The sequence below is a fragment of the Rhinatrema bivittatum genome, chromosome 5 (genome assembly GCF_901001135.1).
Source record: "Rhinatrema bivittatum chromosome 5, aRhiBiv1.1, whole genome shotgun sequence".
NCBI lineage: Eukaryota > Metazoa > Chordata > Amphibia > Gymnophiona > Rhinatrematidae > Rhinatrema > Rhinatrema bivittatum.
The window spans coordinates 355,050,437-355,069,611 of record NC_042619.1 but is presented as its reverse complement, the minus strand read 5'-3'; positions in this window follow the sequence as shown (position 1 = coordinate 355,069,611).

The following is a 19,175-nucleotide window of genomic DNA, read 5'->3' as shown; positions in this document are numbered from 1 at the left end:
ACAATTCTGAGTGGGTTGTCTTGGTTTTTTGTTTTTTGTTCTTTCCTCTGCGTTTACCTTTCCCTTTGTCTGCTGTCTTTTCTTGTGTGTGCAAAAAAGTGTGTGAGTGTTTATTGTGTCAGTCTTGCCTATCTGTCCTTTCTTGATTAGAGAATGAAAGGTTGAAATGTGTGCGCGTGGTTGGAGTGGTACGGGTGTGAGTGGGCGTGAGGGGCGTAAGAGTGGGGTGAGTGAAGATAGGGATGAGGTGGATCAGGCGAGGAGGAAGGGTTGGGAGCAGAGGAGGAAGGTCAGAGTGCTAGAGAGGACAGTGGTGGTAGCGAGAAGCTGCAGAAGAGTAGAGTAAGGGAGGTGGGAAGAGATAGCTGGAGGAGGGATGTGGAAAGGAGAAGGCAGGAGAGAGAGAAGTAGAAGGAGAACGGAAGGTAAGGTGATAAAGATTTAAAAAAATACCTGCAGGCCACCGGTGATGACCATGGAGGAAAGGCTAAAGCAGGAGCTGGGTGCTGAGATATTTGAAGGCCTGCCACCAACTCTTTATAATCTGGTAGAAGGGGCAGGTAAGCTTTTGGCTGTAGTATTGGGTCATGACAGGGGTCTGTATTGGCATACATTTAATAAGCATTCAACACTTGTCATTTTGGAGGTCAAAGCTTATAAAATATGCGTAGTTCTCAGGTGTTATAGCTGTAACTGACACACTCATTTGTTTACTTTCACAGGCCCTAACTCTCAGGACCCTGGATCCAGCACACAAGGGACAGCCGTCAGCCTCTAGGACCCAGCACACAGGGGGCCAGCCATTAGCACTGAAGACACAGGACCCAGCGCACACAGGGGACTGGGACTCAGACAGGCCCAGGAGAAGAGCGTGAGCTGGAGCAGATGAAAGAGGAGGAGGAGGAGGAAACAGAGCCACCAGACATAGCTAACGTCTCCTTCACTTGGATGCTGCTCCAGAGTCCCCAGCTTTGAAAAATGGATAGGACCCCCACTCCCATCTCCTGATGGGTGACGTACTCCAGGTAGATTCTGCAGAGCCCCCATCAGCTGCCAGGCACAGAGTCAGCATAAAACCAGGAGGTGGATCCTGTCAGCCGCAGTGGCATGGAGAAAGTGACAACAGGGCAAACAGACAGACTGCCAAACTTCATCTCACAATCTCTGCTCTCCTCTCCCCCAGTTTTCACCTTAAAGAGATATATATTATAATATGATGCTCCTTTCCTTCCGATCCACACTGCAGCTGCTTTCATTGGTGGCATGTGTCAAAAAATTACGAAATATTTGATGGTGACCATCTCCCAGGAAAAAAAACAGCTGCCATATCCCAAGAAAAATGCAAATTGCTGCTTGCTTTTTTCGGATTCTCTTGTATAGACAAAGCTGTGATGATCTTTTAGCCTGGAAAATGTGCAGGTATCGAGCTCAGCAAGAGAAGGTATATGGCCGCTCTCTGTAGAGCTATTCCGCCAACCTACAAGGAGCTCTGAATTACTCATTGTAGAGCCATCAGTTAACTTTTTTACAACATTGGCCCATACTTACAGACAACGTAGCGATCGATGATTCTGCTACTGATCTGGCTCCCAGTCTGTGTGGTCTCTCAATGACTTGCAGGGGGGAAACATTGGATCCTCCTCTATATCCTAGTTAACCTCCACTGGAATGCCATACCGGATAGCTATACTGTAAAGCACACTTCAGGCAAGCTGCATCAGTGAGTGAGTCGTACTATAAGGCCCCACCCCCTGTTTTGTTCAAAAAAACAGCAGAAGTGACTTTTTAACACACCAAAGGTGCCTTCAATGACTGTGCATGTGGATGTGATAGCCTCCTCTCTGCTGGCATCCTAGGTACAGCTGCAGGGTTGAGATGCCACAGGCAGCAGCTATATCCTGCATCACCTGTGCCACAGAGAGACTGCATGGATCATACCCCCAGCATATGTTCTCGTGCGTTGCAGTGGTCATAGCACTGGAGTTTCACTTTAGATATGGCACACTTAATGTTAATGAACAGAGTAATAGCTTGAATGGTAGCTTCTCTAGATACCAATAACCCTATGACCTCCACACTTAAACCACCATATGCTACATGACAACTGTGCTAACTGCAGTACAACCATTTCATAGGTGCCACATCAAGGACATACATCCATGAAATTGCCATTTCCTAGCGTGTAGACAGATGGACTCAGGAACAGTGGGTTAATGCTCCCCTGCCAGCAGATGGAGATGGAGCAAGCTGACGTCACAGTATATCTAACCCTGCAGTGACCCCCAGCCTGCCAGTATTCTCCGTCTCCAGCAGATGGTGAACGTGCATCTCCCTATGGGGATTGCTTTGAGTTTTTTTGAAAGGAGAAATTTGAAATTCTAAATTCAGGAAAAGAAAGCACCGCTCTCCTGCAGTGATGCCTAAAGGTTCCTCCCCCAGTTGAGAATTCCTGAGGCGATTTCTGTGGTCCCTCAGAGGTGTGCCTTGGTCCTGTAGCTAGGTTTCCCAGCATGGACTTAGATGCTATTTCAGCTGAAAGGTAGCGGTGCAGGAGGTCGAGCATGGCAGTGATGGTAGATGCTCTCTCCTCCCACAGCCAGAGACCATCTCTGTACTCAGCCAGTAAATGCTGAGCTCAGGTAAGGTTTAAAAAAAAATAAAAAAAGGTTTTATCTGAATGAGACAGAGGGGTTTCAGGACTTCCTCCGGTCTCCGTTCTCAGCGCACCATGCCAACTTTCGTTCCCGCTTCCTTTGGGGTTTGGGAACTGGGCAGCCTGGTGGGTTGAGCAGCCCCTTGTGAGCCAGGCCCCGCAATTAGGCTTTTTTTTCTTGTAGGCCGTGGTGGCCATTTTCACGCGCTCTTGTGAGTGTTCTACTGCTCTGTATAGGCTGTCAGTGTGTGCAATGTGTCGGCTCTGCACACACATTGTGCACTCGGTTTTTTGGGCTTGCTTTTTACACGCACAAACTTTTTTACGCACTTAACTTGGCTACAGGTTGTGCGTGCTTTTTGCCGCACTTTCTTTTTTGGGCGCTTTTCATTTTTGAGTGCGAGCCATTCTGAGACATGTTTACCACAGCAATGGCACCAGTAAACAAGAGGCCTAAATGTCTTCTATTTGTCATATTGGGGCTTCTCAGCCTCACTTGACTTCTAACCTGTGTCAGTGCTGCTCAGTCGCCCAGGGAGAATTGTCTTCCTCAGATTTTGCTAAGCCTGGCTCTTCCCATTCTGATGATGGGTTGGTCACAGTCTTGACTGGGGGGATGCCAGATCTTGGTTCTCCCTTGACTGGCTTCTCTGCTGGCGAAGGCAGTTCTGTTGGACCAGCTCCAGTTCCTTCTGGGCTTGGTCTGGACCTGGCTGCTTTTTCTTGTGTGGAATTTTTTCAAAGCTTACAAGTCCTCTGCTTCCCCCATTTCTATCCAATTGGACCCTCAGCCAGTGGCTCCTCCCTCTTCCAGTCCTATGCTTAAGTGCCGGGGCTCGCTCTTGCAACCTAGTGGCAAAATCTTGTCTGCTTCTCTCTCTCTCAGGAGGTTGATGAGTCTCGAGGGAATTCCAGAGCAGTTATGAAGCCTGCTGCTGCCTTTTTAGCTGATGCAAGCTGTGATTTGGTCCGGACCTCGGCCAGAGGAGTGGCTTCGGTGTTAGCAGCCAGGCATCAACTCTGTTTGTGAAATTGGCCAGCTAACACAGCTTCCAAAGCCAATCTTACCAAGATACCCTTTAAAGGCTCAATCTTGTTTGGGAGCGAGTTGGAGATACTGATCAGTAAGTGGGGCGAATCTCCAATACCTCGGTGGCCTGAGGATAAGAAACAGTTACAATGCCCCTTTGGTATGAGGGTTTGTTTCAAGGGTTCCAAGCGTTTACATCCCTACAGAAGGACGACCTTTCAGCAGACTCAGCCTCTCAGTAGGTCTCAGTCCTTTCATCCCCGGCAGCCCAAGAGAGGAGCGAGCTCAGGTGGTGGACCTTCCCGAGCTTCCCAATGAAGGTTTGCCATTCCACTTTCTGGAACAGGAAATTGGGGGACATCTCTCTCTCTCTCTCTCTCTTTTACTGGAGGTGGGTTGAGATCATGTCAGACCAGTGGCTCCTGGAGGAGATATGCGAAGGGTATACACTGAAATTTGCAGTATTCCTCGGGACATGTTCATGATGTCCCCTTGCCACTCCCCACAGAAGAAGCAGGCAGTGGATTTCATACTTCAAAGTCTCCTCAGACTGACGGCTCTGGTTCCAGTGCCCATGTCTCAAGAAAATATGGAGTGATATTCCATTTATTTTGTTGGGCCCAAGAAGGAGGGCTCCTTTCATCCGATCTTGGATCTCAAGAGGGTCAACTATCACTTGAAAGTGACTCATTTTCGAATGAAAACCTTATGCTCCATATTAATGGTGGTGTAGTCGGGGGAATGTCTGACCTCCTTGGATCTGTCAGAGGCTTACCTTCATATTCCTATCTGGAACACCAACTCTTTCTATGCTTTATGATGTTGGGGGTATCATTATCAGTTTTGGGCGCTTCCTTTTTGTCTAGCCACCGTTCCCAGAACATTTTCCAAGATTATGGCGGTGATAGCAGCAGCCTTGTGAAAAGAAGGAATCCTAGTGCACCTGTATTTGGATGACTGGCTGATTCAAGGCAAGTCTCAGGAAGAGAGCCACCTGGTGACACACAAAGTGATCTCCTTTTTGCAGGAGCTTGGTTGTGTGGTGAACCTGACCAAGAGCAATCTTCAACCATCCCAGTCGTTGGAGTATCTGGAGGTCCTTTTTGATACACGACAGGACAGTTTTCCTACCGGAAGTTTGAATCCAGAGATTGATGTTTCAAGTGCGTCAGTTGATGAACACCATACACCCAACAATGCGGTCTTACCTACAGTACTCGGCTTGATGGAAGCTACCCTGGAAGTGGTGCCATGGGCAAAGGCGCATATGCGTCCTCTTCAGAACTCTCTGCTATCTTGTTGGAATATGCAGACTCAGAATTATGTCGTTCGGCTCCACTTGCTGATGGAAATCTGCTCCCACTTCCAGTGATGGATGCAGGAAGATCATCTGAGAAAGGGAGATCCCTTGTCCTCTCCGGTATGGTTGGTACTCACAAGTCTCCATGATGGGGGGCTCACTGCCTGGAGTTAACAGCCCAGGGGCGCTGGAATGCTGAAGAGTCCCATTGGAACATTGGAGGCCCGGGTGGAATGGCTGGCATGCTTGCAGTTCAGCCACAGGCTGCAGAATCAAGCAGTTCATGTGATATAAGATATCGCAATGATGGTGGCTTATATCAATTGTCAGGGAGGAACCAAGAGCCAGCAAGTGTCGCAGTAAATAGACCAGCTGATAGAATGGGCAGAAGGTCATCTGCAGATGATCTCAGGCTCTCACATTGCAGGAAAAGACAACTTAAGAGTGGACTTTCTCAGCAGAGAGAGTTTGGAACCAGGAGAGTGGGTGGTGTCAGATGAGGCATTTCAGCTGATTGTGGATCACTGGGGTCTTCCGTTCCTAGACCTGCTGGCAAATTCTTGAAATGCAAAGTTTCCTTGCTTCTACAGTCGCAGGAGATTTCTGTGGTCCTTGGGAATAGACACTTTCATACGGGTCTGGCCAAAATACAGATTGCTTTATGCCTTTGCTCTGTGGTCCTTGCTGGGCAGAATAATTTGCAAGATCGAAGGCCACAGGGGGCTAGTACTCCTGTTGGCACCAGGCTGGCCCAGGTGTCCGTGGTATGCAAATTTCCGATGACTCCTGGTGGAGGCCCTCCTTCGTCTTCCGCCGCACATGGATCTTCTTCAGCAGGGACAAGTTCTTCACAAAGATCCAACTCGATTCTTACAGTTTGGCCCTTGAAAGGGCTCGCCTGTTAAAGCGTGATTATTCCTCTGCGGTGATTGCCACTTTATTCCAAGCTCACAAGTTCTCCACTTCCTTGGTTATGTGTGGGTTTGGAGAGTTTTTGAGGCCTGGTGTGAAGAGCGGGATGTTCTTTCTCATTCAGTTAAGATCCCTTTCATTCTGGATGTTTTGCAGAATGGATTGAATAAAGGCTTGACCCTTAATTCCTTGAAGGTGCAGACTGTGGCTCTTGCCTGTTTCAGAGGCCTGGTGAATGGTGTTTTCCTTGTTGTCTCATCCTGATATGGTCCGTTTTTTGAAGGGAGTGAAGCACTTTAGGCATCCCTTGAGGTTACTGGTTCCATTGTGGAGTCTTAATTTGGTGCTGGACGTTTTGGCAGGCCCTACATTCCAACCACTGTGCAGCCTTTCCTTACGGTTGTTGACTTTGAAGACTGTGTTCCTAGTTGCTATCTGTTCTATGTGTCGGATTTTTTTTGCTGGAGGCCTTGCCTTCCTGGGAGCCATTCCTTCTGGTGACTCTGGGGGCATTACAGTTGCGTGCTGTTCCATCCTTCTTGCCCAAGGTAGTCTCAGACTTTCAGTCCATCTCCTTGCCATCCCTGGATAAGGTCAGGGATGCGGAGCAGTTTCGCTTTTTCCACTTCTTGGATAGTAAGCGTCTTGTCATGCAGTATCTGGAGGTCTCACTGTTTTCAAAAGATAAATCGCTTGTTTGTTCTCCATGGCAGGAATAAGCAGGGCGCTTCAACTTAGCGGGCTACCATAGCTCATTGGATTAAGGAGGTGGTCACAGCCACATAGGTGGATGCTGGAAAGCCGTTGCCTATTCATTCCACTAGGGCTCAGGCAGTGTCATGGGCGGATATCTGCTGAGTTGCAGCGTGGTCCTCCTTACACACTTTTTCCAGGTTTTATCATCTGGATGTGCAAGCACAGGAGGATGCAGCTTTTGCACGTGCGGTGTTGACTGGACCGTGGGCAGCCTCCCACCCTGTTCAGGAATAGCTTTGGTACATTCCACTGGTCCTATCACATATACACGCTAGGAGATGGAGAAATTACTTACCTGATAATATTGTTTTCCTTAGTGTATACTAGAGATGTGCCGGGTCGTTTTTCGGTTCGGATACTTCGTGGTACAATTTGGGTTTTCTCGTTTCGTTTTTTCGATTATTGGCAAGCCTTGGGGGGGTCAGGAGGGGGCTCCAGCCCCCTCCTGACCCCCCCAAGGCTTGCCAATAATCCCTGGGGGTCCAGCAGGGGTCCAGGAGCGATTTCGTTGTCGGCTGCCAGTAACCAAAATGGCGCCGATAGCCTTTGCCCATACTATGTCACAGAGGCTTTCGGCGCCAATGGTCAGCTACTGTCACATGATAGGAGCACAAGATGGCGCCGATGGCCATGTGACAGGGGCTGACCAATAGCGCCGAAAGCCCCTGTGACATGGTAGTTCAGGCTATTCGGCACCATTTTGAGGCGCACGGCTTGCAGTACCGGGCACGGAGGGCAAATGGAACCCGGGACCCCGCTGGACCACCAGGGATCTTCGTAAGTCTTGGGGAGGGATCGGGATGGGGGGGGGGGGGGGTGGTGTATAATAGTTAATTTAAATGTTTGGGGTGGTTTGGGGTGGTTTTTTTAATTAAAAAAAAAAATTGTGCCCCTCTCCGCAGGCAAACCCGAAAAACGAAATTTCCCCGAAATTCGGGGAAATTTCATTTCGGGTTTCGGGACCTCCGAAACCGCAACGAATTAGGAAATTTCGTGCAATTTCCTAATTCGGGCGAAAAACGATGCACATCTCTAGTGTATACAGATAGACTCAGCTTCCCGCCCTTGGCTGCAGCATGAGTGTGTTAATAGTCCTCCTGTGGGGCTCTGGGTCCCAAGGGATTACTGGTAAGTGTTCATCCAGACCCTAGCTTGGAGTACCTAGAATCTTATGTGAGTTCAGTCTTTATGGCTGGTTTTCAGTTCTGGATATCTGTTTTTAATCATGCTTTTAATCAAGTTTGTTAGTCTGTCCACAGTTGCTTTTCAAGAGAATACTGGCAGACTGGGGTCACTGCAGGGCTATATATATACTGTGGTGACATTTTGCTCCATCTCCATCTCCTGGCAGGGGAGCATAAACCCACTGGTCTTGAATCCATCTGTGTACACTAAGGAAAATGAAATTATCAGGTAAGTAATTTATCCAATGTTGCACTCTACTTACAAGTGCCTTAATACTATGACAATGGTAAATATAAATAGACCTTAATTAGATTTGCAGATAATACAAAATTATTCAGAGTAGTTAAATCACAAGTGGATTATGATAAATTGCAGTAGGACTTTGCGAGAATGGAAGATGAAATTCAATGTGGACAAGTGGCAAGGTGATGCATATAGGGAAAAATAACCCATGCTGTAGTTACACAATGTTAGATTCCATATTAGGAGCTACCACCCAGGAAAAAGATTTAGGCATCATACCAGATAATATATTTAAATCATCAGCTCACTGTGCTGTGGCAGTCAAAAAAGCAAACAGAATGTTAGGAATTATTAGGAAGGGAATGGTGAATAAAAAAGAAAATACACAATGCCTCTGTATTGCTCCATGGTGAGACAGTACCTTGAGTACTGTATACAATTCTGGTTAACGCATCTCAAAAAAAGATATAGTTACACTGGAGAAGGTACAGAGAAGGGCGACCAAAATGATAAAAGGCATAGAATGTCTCAACTATGAGGAAAGGCTAAAAAGGTTAGGGCTGTTCAGCTTGGAGAAGAGACGGCTGAGGGGAGGATATGACAGAGGTGTTTAAAATCATGAGAGGTCTAGAAGGGGTAAATGTGAATCAGTTATTTACCCTTTTGGATAATAGAAGGACTAGGGGGCACTCCATAAAGTTTGCATGTGGCACATTTAAAACTAATTGGAGAAAATTCTTTTTCACTCAATGCACAATTAAACTCTGGAATTTGTTGCCAGAGGATGTGGTTAGTGCAGTTAGTGTGGCTGGGTTTAAAAAAGGATTGGATAAGCTCTTGGAGGAGAAGTCCATTAAATGCTATTAATCAAGTTGACTTAGGGAATAGCCACTGCAATTACTGGCATCAGTAGAATGGGATCTTCTTAGTGTTTGGATGTTTGCCAAGTACTTGTGGCCTGGATTGGCCTCTGTTGGAAACAGGACGCTGGGCTTGATGGACCCTTGGTCTGACCCAGCATGGCAATTTCTTATGTTCTTAGATCCTGTTCCACAGGGCCATTTGTATGGATCAATTCCTTGTACAACACACAGAGCAAATAAAACATTTCGTTGTGATCCTGCAGCTATTAAAACGTAGCCTTTCCCCTCATAGCCACTCAAGCACTGAAGAACTGGGACTAACTAATCCCCTTGTAGTGAAGTCTAATGTTCCATTTGGTAGTTTGCGCCTTCATCACCGCATCATCAGTTTCTTATAACATACAGGTAGGTTTTAAAAGCATCGCTCGTGCAGAAAAGGCCCCGCGCACGAGCAATGCGGATTTTAAGAAGCCGGGAAGTATGCGCGTACGTACCCCGTGTGCTCGTCAAGAATAAGAAGGCAGAAAAGGGGAGGGGCATGGGCGTTCCGGGGTTACAGGCATCACCCTTGAATTTTGCAACCTGCGCATTGTCACCTGCGTGAATTTACTACTGGTCCTGATGAGGTGCAAGTCTGGAGATTTGGAACCAGAGGGATCTTGAACACCGGGCGGGGGAGAGAATCTGATACTTTATATATCTCCCACTGTAAGAGGGGGCAATTTCAACTCAGTGGGTTGGGGGGAGGGGGCAGTGTTACATCGGTCTGCCTAGGGCGAAAGGATCTGTAGACCCTTGTAACACAACCACCCCAAAACCCACCCTGAGTTAAAAGTGCCCCTCTTACAGTGGGAGATATATAGAGCATCAGATAGATTCTGTAGCAAAGGTTCTCTCTCTCTCTTCTCTCTCTCTCTCAGGATCCATGGTCTCCATCTTGAATGTCATGTGACACTGTTGTCCGTAGTAGAGCATTGCTGTCAGATAAGTTTTATTTCCAGTTTTCCCCTGATGCAGTCTGGCCCAAATCAGCTGATTTGGGGATTTTCTACCTAGTGTTTACAATGAACTGTGTTACATTTGAACTGTGTTACATTTTATTTGCACTATGAAGATTTTTAAAAGGAACATATGTGTATGGGAGTACACGAAGCGAAGACCGGTGTCTTCAGAAGACCAAGTTAATACCAGCTTGCTGATACCCCGTTTCTATATATATATATGTATATATATATTTCTTTTTTGTAAGAGGGTATCATTTTTGTTGAGTATCTTGTCTCTTTTTCCAGTAGATGGTATTTTGAGCAAGATTTGCACCTTTGTTAAAGTGTGATTAATTGTAAGATATTGTATTAAATGTAATCCTTATCTCTCCCTGCAAACCCTGGAGCTTGATCTGAGTACCACGATGGGAGATAATAAAATGAAAATTAAGCAATTCAGTTTCAGAAGAAATCTGTCTCTAATACATCCTCTAAGAAAGAGCCTACGCAAAAAGAGAGGAAAAAAGTTTAAAGAAATATTAATGGTCAAGGTAGCCGAGGATAACTAAAATACAATTATGAGCCTTAATCATTCTCCCACAAAGGATATGGCTCTTGGAGCTGAAGACAACGGTAGATCAAGCTGGGTTTGTCTCTGACTTTTAAAAGCCCATTAGTTTTCTTGCAAGTTTCTAAAACATAAGCAAAATCGTATATTTTTCTCCACCTCTATGAAGAAATAATCAGGTTAAAATTAAAATTGCAAAGAAGTTTTTTCTCTTATAGTGACTCAAAGCCAAGAAACTCTTGACTTAGCTACAGTGAATTTGCAATATTCCCTCACAAAATATATATATAGAGAGAGAGAGAGAGAAAGAGAGATACATTGGGGTAGATTTTATAAATCTACGCGCGCGCGTACTTTTGTTCGCTCACCAGGCGCGAACAAAAATCCGGGGTCGGCGCGCGCAAGGGGGTGCACATTTGTGCAACTTGCGCGCGACGAGCCCTGCGCGCACTGCCCGTTCCCTCCGAGGCCGCTCCGAAATCAGAGTGGCCTCGGAGGGAACTTTCCTTCCACCCCCCCCCCCCCCCCGCACCTTCCCCTCCCTTCCCCTACCTAACCCAGCCCCCCATACCTATCTAAACCTTCCCCCTACCTTTGTTGTGAAAGTTACGCCTGCCAGAGGCAGGCGTAACTCTGCGCGCACCAGTGGGCTGCTGGCGCGCCATCACCCGACCCGGGGGCTGGTCCGGAGGCCTCGATCGTGCACCTGGGCTGGCGCCACGCCCCCGACATGTCCCCCGGAACGCCCCGAAATTCGCGCCACCCATCCAACACGCCCCAGACACGCCCCTTGCGAAGCCCCGGGACTTACCCGCATCCCGGGGCTTGCGCGCAGGGGTTTTTGTTTTAAAAGGGTTACGCGCATAACTTATGCGCGTAACCCTTTTAAAATCCGGCCCTATGTGTATGAGAGGAAATCCCAGCGTGCTCCATTTTAATAATATAATGTTTTAAGGTTACTTTGCACTACTGTGGATAATTTTTCCTGGGGTTTTTTTTTTTTTTTTTTTATAGAAGGCTTACATTTCTTAGAGTTGCTAAAAATAAAAACCCAAATTGTGTGCAGACCCAGATTTTGTGGGGAATTTTGCTTCATTCTTAAACCTGGCCCTGAGGCCATTCTGGTTCTCCTTTGCTGATCTTTGATGAAAACCTAAAAGAGACTTCCTGTGTCTGCTACAGTAGCCACAGGCCTTCCTTTCCAGTTCTTTAAACTGGCCTTTTTACATTTTTTCCTCTGCAGAGCTTTCTGGATAAAAAGCCAGCAGTCAGACAGGTCTTCTCACAGCAGCTGAAAACAGCAGCTTAACCTCTATGATTATATATAATAAATGGTGACTAATAATGGTAATTTGACTTCTTAAACCCCGATAAAGTATATTGCAGGGTTTTAAGGACACACAATAGCAAAATGATAAATATGTCTCAGGGCAGAGGGGGGAAGGGAAGGAGTTTCTCCCTGAAATTCAGAAACGAAACAAAGGTTATGATGCATTTCAAATGCCTTGTAAAGAAGCTGCATGTCTCGAGGTGGGGACGGGCTTTTGAGAATAATGTTATGTTAAAAAAACAGTTATTAGGCAACAGAAAATTATTTGTGGAGCGGTGTTGGCGAGGCAGGAAAAATCACACTGAGAGCCTGCAGTACGCTGCCTGGAAAATAAGAGATGCCATGGTTAATAGAGTGAGTAACGCTTGGAAATCAAACGAGCACAGCGCCGTTCAGTCGTGATGACACACGAGTACGTAGGATCGCCATAATGGAGAGCTTGCTCCTGCACAGCGTTACTCAAGGCTGCCTGCTTCCCTGTTTTGTTTTGGGGGTTTGTTTTTTTTTCCAACAGCGGGTTTGCATTCTCTTGCCTAAAATCCTTTCGAAAGGCGCTGCTGAGTCGAAATCCATGTGGTCGGTCTTGACACACTTCTTAGGACAACAAGGGTCAGCCGTACGCAGAGCAGACACGGAGCCAGGGACGCCCGGGAGGAATTATTTCTGTCCATTTGGTATCGAAAGCAAAAAAATACTCAGTACGTCTAGCCCACTGCCTTGTCATATTTTATTGTACAATACTCTGTATTGTAACGTACTGATCCTGCCGCGATGGGTAAAGACCTTTATATACTTCCTCTGTCGTGTATCCTGTGTCAATGTCTTCTTTAGCTCGTCGAGTCTCCCATGCTGAATTCTTTTGCTCACTTACATTATCACTCGATATGATTTCAGGGGCACAGGTTTTATTTACCTAAACACACGATGCTTGTGTATATGTTTCCCCCAAATTGTTTCCCAGTTATTAAAATAAAATTTAATGTAGTTGCCTGAGCTCATCATTCACGATTTGACTGCTTTTTGGGGTGTTTTAGAATGCTTTTAATGGGGTGGGTAATATTCAAAAGCCGTCTTTATGGGTAAATGAGTATTTATCCGCGTAATTCAGCTGTCTGAACATTATCTGCCCTCCCTGTGGGACAAGGAATGCATGTCGCTCTACAAAAGGTATTACTTTTACCCACACTGCGTGGTGATGTACCTGGGAGCAGCGTTAGGGATGGCCTCCATTGGGTTAACAGAGCAGATAGGGTAGGACCTTCCTAGTGGTTCAGTAGCAAGGCTGCACACTTAGGCTCAGCTTAGGGTCTTCTGCTCTCGGGGTTTGGCCGAGACCGGGCATGCTGCAGGGTTCCAAGCACCCTTGGGTGGAGAAGGCATTGGGCAGGAGTGACACGTAAGTGGACAGCAGCTACAATGACTGGACTAAGCCAGTTGCAAGGGGGGGGGGGGGGAGGGAGGGAGGGATATATAAGATAGGAGGGAAAATCTCCAGGTAGTTGCAAGCAAAGGCTGTTGGGTGCCAGATCCCATGCCCTGATTCTGCTTGAGCTGGGAAGCCAAAAGGAGCAGCAGGAAACCGCCAGCATCAAAAAGAGAACTTCTTGGGTCACCCAGACAAAAAAAACAACCTGAGTTTTAAATATTTCCCCTCTCTGTCTGGCTAAGTTTTGTCTGGGAACTCATTCCCCGTATAAACTATTAGTTGGATAAAAAGAGGTGGTTATGGAGGTGAACCGAGGTGGGGGCTAAAGGTCAGCCAGTGAGAGCCGAGATTCAGTCTGGCCGGATAATCACCTGCCCCACAGTTCTCCAGGCCACTTTGTCTGGTTATATTCAGCAGAACACTTATCAGAGTATATTGGGCTCAATATCCAGATACATTTTCTTGGGTAGCCGCACCACTTACTGACCTGCACAATATCGATTTCTATGCTGTTCGTGACTGAGGTGTGAATGGAAAAATAAATATTTCATTTTTCTGTTTCATTTGTTTTTTGGGGGGGGGGATTTTCTTTTCTTTTTTTTTTTTTTTTCATTTTATTTTCCTGTAAGTCATTTTTTTTTTTTTTGGTTTTTAGCACAGGTTAAAATAATTTCGAGGGCAACTTTCAAAGGAGCACAGAAGCGTACGTGGACTTTCAAAGGGGTAAGCTTTCCCTTTTTCAAAATTGGGTCAGAAAAGATGCACGCAGAGACCCGTGCCTGCTGTTCCTGCCAGCGCGTTTTCCAGCAAAACGATGCGCATACGCCTAGGCAGGTGCGTGTGACTGCGTGTGCACCCAGATAAGTGCCAGCCCCTCCCTGAGCCTTCCCCCAGGAACACCTCCTGCTTCTAAAAATGCCCATCTACTGGCACTATGAGCCTGACTTTCAAACCTGCATCTGCAAGCATAATTGGATGCCCAGGGATTTATCCTAGCATTTTAAAATGCCACATACCTCTACTCTGAATGTATGCGCACGTGTTTCCGCGTGCACGAGTATTTCCAATGCAAGAAAGTACTTACTTTCGCTGCTATTTTATAAACATAAACAACGTGTATATTTTAGGCGTGAAAAAAAAAAAATCACCCGAACAAGTAATAACCCCAAATTCGGGGTCGGTGCTAGCTTTTTTTTTGCTGCCCTTTGCGAACAATTACTGCACTGCCCCCAGCCCATTCTCTGTCCCGGGCCCAGTAAATAAAAGCCCAGCTCCCTTCAGTGATACAAACTTTAAAAATCGACATCCCCTCCCCAAGCCCATGGCTGGTGCTAGGGTATTATTTATTTATTTATTTAGAAACCGTTTACTGCCCGCCCTTCCTACATTCAGATTATGTATTATGTATTAACATACATAAAGCAGTAAGATAAAAACAGCATATTACATAATTCTTCAAAAAGGGAGAACGACATATAGAAACATGGGAATTGACTCTGTCGAGACATAGGGCCTCATTTTCCATCTGGATCGCACGCGAAAAGTCCCTTATTGCGTGCGATACCAAAATGGGGGCGGAGTCGGCCCCAGAAGAGGAGGAGTCGGGGCGTCACCGGGGCCGACTCCGCGAAGACGCCGCGGACGACGAAAAGGTGAGGCCCTTTTTTTGCGTCCGAGTTCGCGCCCAATAGCTACACCTTCTATGGTGGCGCTATTGGGCGCGAAACCGGCAGCGATCTGAGCCTGCTAAAATCATTTGGCACGCGCTAAACCATTTGACGTGTATCAAATGGCTTTAGTAGATGCGGGGACGGTAACTTTTATACAGGTGCGTGGACAGACGGTGCGCACGCTCGACAGCCCACGCCCAGGGTCGCCGCCATTTTAAAGCCTATGCGCGTGCAGGCGCGCCTGTAATAAAATAGCCTGAATGCGCGCACATAGGCGCGCAATTTTAAGAGGGCGCGTGCCTGTGCACGCAAATGCTGTTTCTACCACGTTAGTGGGGGGGATTTAGTAGATACGGGTTCTGATGTCATTTCCAGCTTTTCCAGTTCGCTCCCAGTTGGCCCAGGTGAGGGACTTGCAAACCCCCCTCCCTAGTTTAAAAGCCTCCCTTCTCCCTTGTTCACCCCAAGCCTTAAACTCTGCCGGTCCATTTATTATTTTACTACTTATACGTCCTCCATTGCAGAAGTGCAGTTAGGCGGCCGGGGACCCCGGCGCACGCCCGCGCGCGCACATACGTCTTTATGCTCTAATCGGAAGTTGAAATCCAGGGATGCCCGTGTCCTGGCCCAGACCGCGCCCGGGCCCCGCCCCCTCTTTTGTAACCTTTCATTCGGGTGGCGCGGCGGGCGATACGCGCACCCACTCGGGGCGGCTTTTAAAAATCCACCGGGCGAGCGCCGGCCCGATATTATTCACATGCCTCCTGGCTTTGGCGCCCATCGGGCTTTTTAAAAATTCACCTTTAAATGATTTTAGCGAGCACTGAAACACCCCCCAAAGGACGGGAAACAAAGGTTTTTGTTTTATTCTCTGGAAGTGATAGGGAACAATGCGACAAATATTGGTATCGTTTTCAAATGACTGCGCACCTCCTGGTGCATGAGCTTTTGAGATCACACAGGGACCGACGTGCACTCGATAATGCTCGTTCACCTCAGCAACATTTTCTTTGTGGGTTCAGTACAAGGTAACCATCAGCTACCAACATTTCCAGTTTGCTCCAGGGCTGATATCACAACCAGAGCCCTGTGCGATAGAAGCTGGAACAGTGTGCTATGCCTCCTTATGATAAAGCTATGACACGTACGTACTTATAGCAGAGAAAGGAATCACATACAACAACGTGATCAATGATCGGACGGGTTTACCCTCATAAGTGAGTGACTATACATATACACCCGAACCGGTGTTTCAAATCTCTTAAGCACTTTGGTTTATGTGCAAGCACTCATGAAATAATCATAGGGTATCCCAATTTCTCTTTTTTTATTGGATTTTTAATTTTTACAGAGTCCTTTTGTTGAAAAACACGTTGTGAAAATGCCGTACTTAAACACATATATGAACTGTTCCTTCTTATTTTTAGCGAAGGTGAACTTTTTTAGCAAAGGTAAACTTCTAACACCACTTAAATATGGAAAAGTACACTTATCTTTTCCAAAATTTGGAACAAGCGGCTCCTCAGCCTTGTTCAATCAAACACCCGGCTCCTCAGCTGAGGCTGAGGAGCCGCTTGTTCCAAATTTTGGAACAGATAAGTGTACTTTTCCATATTTAAGTGGTGTTAGAAGTTTACCTTTGTTAAAAAAGTTCACCTTCACTAAAAATAAGAAGGAACAGTTCATATATGTGTTTAAGTACGGCATTTTCACAACGTGTTTTTCAACAAAAGGACTCTCTAAAAATTAAAAATCCAATAAAAAAAGAGAAATTGGGGATACCCTATGATTATTTCATGAGTGCTTGCACATAAATCAAAGTGCTTAAGAGATTTGAAACACCGGTTCGGGTGTATATGTATAGTCACTCACTTATGAGGGTAAACCCGTCCGATCATTGATCACGTTGTTGTATGTGATTCCTTTCTCTGATATAGCGTTTATTGCATCACATACTTTACCAGTTCTTTGGATTTTGGACGTACATACTTATAGCAGCAGCATTAGCAGAGTAGGCTATGGAACCTGAGAACAATGCTTTCCACGAGAAGCATCATGCAAGCCCTCCAACTTATGTTGCAGGCTTTCACCGGGGAGCAGGGTCCAGTATCAGACATTGGATATACCGATAATGCTATTAAAAAAATAACCACAGACGCAATATTTAACCCTTTATGTATTCTTATTCTGTAGCCGTTCTCAAATTTTAATAAACACTCAGTCGCGATCGCATTTGTATAGAATATATATATATATGCATAATTATTTGCTACTCTGTAAAATAGTCTGGTCTGGTGTTATAAATATTGCATTTACATGAATAAGTAATGCCTTAATTATATACAGGTCACCTCACCCCGACCGTCTTGGCCTCCAGGTGGTGAACAGCAATTGAACGTCGGGTTTTTACTAATGCGTGTTGGCCACTAATTGGGCTGTTTTCAAACTCGCTCATAGATATTCAGAAGGGACCTGAGTACGGACATTCGGAGTGTGCAGGAAGTGGACCCCTTCTATATTTTCCGTTCTCCTGCTCCGCCCTGTTTCTGTTCCTGCCATGCCCCATCCCCCAGATATGAGGGTATACATCGTCCTGGATATCTTTACCCCAGCTCAGGGCAGGGGTAAGTCCAGCCCATCTTTCGGTTCCTCACATATAGCTCCCATTATGGGAGGGAAAAAAAAATGAATACTTTCTCTTCTTGATTTCCTCTGGAAAATTATGGTAGCCTGAATCTGCCACAGTATTTTCTTTTAAATGGAAACCATAAAAAAAAGGCTCAGAAAACATTTTTTTTTTTAGGCTCCCAGTTTCTTTCCCCTTTTAAAGGCAGGGAAAATTGATTGTCGTAGCACATTGTGGCACTTCTCAATTGAAAGTCTCTGAATCCCACTTTCATTTGTAAAGGGTAAAATGCAATAAAGTTTTGTGTGCATGCAAAACATTGTGAGTTGTGCAACCAGAGGCTGTCACTCAAAAAGAGATGAGATCCTTCATTTAGGTACCTGTTAGGTGCCTATTTTTAGCTAAATTAGAAGCCGAAGGTTTCAGCTGAAAATTCCCATCAATTTAGGTCTGCTATTCATTTGTCTAGATTTAGATCCCTAAAGGGGGTCTATTTTCTAAGCCTGGGTATTAGTATTAGAGGGAAAAATATTACGGGTTTCACAATGCTGCAGTGATTGGTCCCAGAGCTTTGTCAGTCTTGCAGTATTTTCAAGAGCGGTAAAATTTTACCAGAAAAAAAAAACAAAATGTGGCTTGGCAGACCACAGAACCAGTGCGCAATGGCAGGACCTCATCCAGGGGCTTCCATCTTTTAAAGGGCCTGAGTGGCCAAAACAGTGACCCCCCCCCCCCTCCCCAGGCACTGTAAAACCCCAAGGGGGGTCTCGAAAATCTCATCCTCTGCCACCTCTTGAGGCAACTCAAGCAAAATAAATAAATAAATGCAGGCCCTCCCCTCCCCCTTTTTGATCGATCGCTGGACCTCCTTACCATTTCTGCATCGCGATGGGTTTGTTTTTTTTGAGGGGACAGTAATGCGTGCATTTTGAAAAAAAAACCACGCGTTAACTCCAGGGCTGGTGCCAGCCTGTTTGGCACCCTAGGCGAACCTTTGACTGCTGTCGGCAGTGGCTCCAGCACAGCGCTCCCTTCTTAGACGGTACTGGCTCTGGTATGGCACCAAGCACTGGCGGGATTTTGCTGCCCCCAAAATCTAGGCGACCGCCTAGTTTGCCTAAAGGAAGCACCAGCCCTGGTTATATCTCCGTGGTTGAACATTAATGGAAATAGTGGGCTATAAGAATGAATGAATGAATGACTGAATGAACGCTGTGTACTGTACATTAAGGCACTAACGCGGCTTTGTAAATGACCCCCCCCCCCACCCCCAAGTTATGTGCCTAGTTCTGAAAATCAGTGCTAAGCACCTAACTCCTCCCCCCATCGCCATCCATTATTTAGGCTTCTAACTCTAGGGAAATAGTGAAATAAGGTACGTAGCCCTAGTAAATTTTCACATTGACCCATGTAGGAATCCGCCTAACTTTTTTCTTAAAAGATGCTAATTACTCCCAGCCTGGGTGGTGGTAGCCTGCACAACGCCCTTCGATTCTCTACATATTTTGCCTTGTCTTCGTTTCTCTGACAGTTCGTTTCCCACCAGAACTGAGCTGAGATCTGAGGTGCTAAAACTTTGCTACTGCTGTACTGAGTTGGGCCTCAGGAGTTTGGAGCTTTCCCCATTGCT